The following is a 1,315-nucleotide window of genomic DNA, read 5'->3' on the forward strand; positions in this document are numbered from 1 at the left end:
GGCGGCTAGGATCTGGAACCAACTTCCAAGCAAAATGGTGCTGGCTCCTACCCTACAGGTCTTTAAGACAAGGCTAGACAATCACCTTGCTGGGGCCATTTGACCCTAGTACTCTTTCCTGCCATGACAGGGTGTCCGACTTGATGATCTGCTCAGGTCTCTTCTGAGCCTACTAACTACGAAACTATGAAAACAGTCCAGGGGCTGGACTGTACAGACATTCCCCCACTCCCACTGCTGGAGAGCTTCACAGGGGGCACAAGGACTGCTCCCTGAGCCACCCCTGACCTCAGGGGAGCCCATTAATTGATAGCATGCCCCTTTCCTCCGTGGAAGGGGCCAGGTTGTCAGGTGGCAGTATGCAGCTGCTGAAAAACAGCAGTTGCCATTGACACCAGGGAGGGTTCCCACCACAGGAGAGTGCACCTCTATCCCACCAGCTTACTGGCAGGAAGGGGGAGCATTCTCTAATGGTGAACACTCCCAGTTCTCCCCCACAGAAGAACAGCCTCTGCTCCTTGTGCTTCTTTGGGATGCCCCAGAAGTGCAAGGAGAAGGAGAGACCACTGTGACAAAGCTCCAGAAGCTTTGACGCAGGGTCACAGCAGTCTACTTCACCCCACACTGCTCCAGTTTTTACTGTGGAGTAGCTATACAAGTTCAATACTATACCCACTGCTTGTGACTCGATGCCCTCCTCGCTACCCAGCAAATAAAAATCTAGTGCTCGCTTCCACTTGTTATTACAGAAGGATAACTAATATGCTTTAGTTATTCCTTTCCTCCCACTTCAGTGAAGATAAATCCCAACAGGAAAAACTGCACTATGACACAGAAAATGAGCATTTAATGCTTACGTAACAACTTGTGGCATTTGCATATGAAAAAAAGTTCAAGGGATAAATGCATTTCAGTTCATTTATTACTTGGTCCCCCCGGTTAAACCAATGTCCTCTGCAATGCATAACATTAATGACCCTATCAATTATACCCTACTGCAGAGGCTGACATAGGACAAGTAAGCATTAACTGGTCAATAGTCTTATTACCCCATTTTCCCTTGGTCCCACATATAGAAAAACACCCTCTCTTCATCCATTTTTGATGATGCAGATCAGCCAAATGAAATGCACATGGTTGAAGAATCACAAAGTAAACATTAGGTAACAGCTTTTTAAGCTATTCAGCATTTTCTTCTAATGGAGTTTCTGAAGTCATCAGTCATTGCAAACATTGAAAATCACTTGAATTTTCTAACATACTTACTGAGAAGAGAGCTGTTGTTGTTGGTGGTGGTTTAATTTTTGTTGTTGTT

General features: G+C 45.6%; 1 protein-coding gene across 1 annotated transcript in view; it reads right to left on the reverse strand.

Moving 5' to 3' along the window:
- Window positions 1-1,315, reverse strand: part of UBE2F (ubiquitin conjugating enzyme E2 F (putative)) — a 133,746-nt gene that overhangs the window by 41,230 nt on the left and 91,201 nt on the right. The window lies entirely within an intron of this gene.

Source organism: Crocodylus porosus, unplaced genomic scaffold (assembly GCF_001723895.1).
Source record: "Crocodylus porosus isolate Cpor-Errol unplaced genomic scaffold, CroPor_comp1, whole genome shotgun sequence".
Lineage (NCBI taxonomy): Eukaryota > Metazoa > Chordata > Crocodylia > Crocodylidae > Crocodylus > Crocodylus porosus.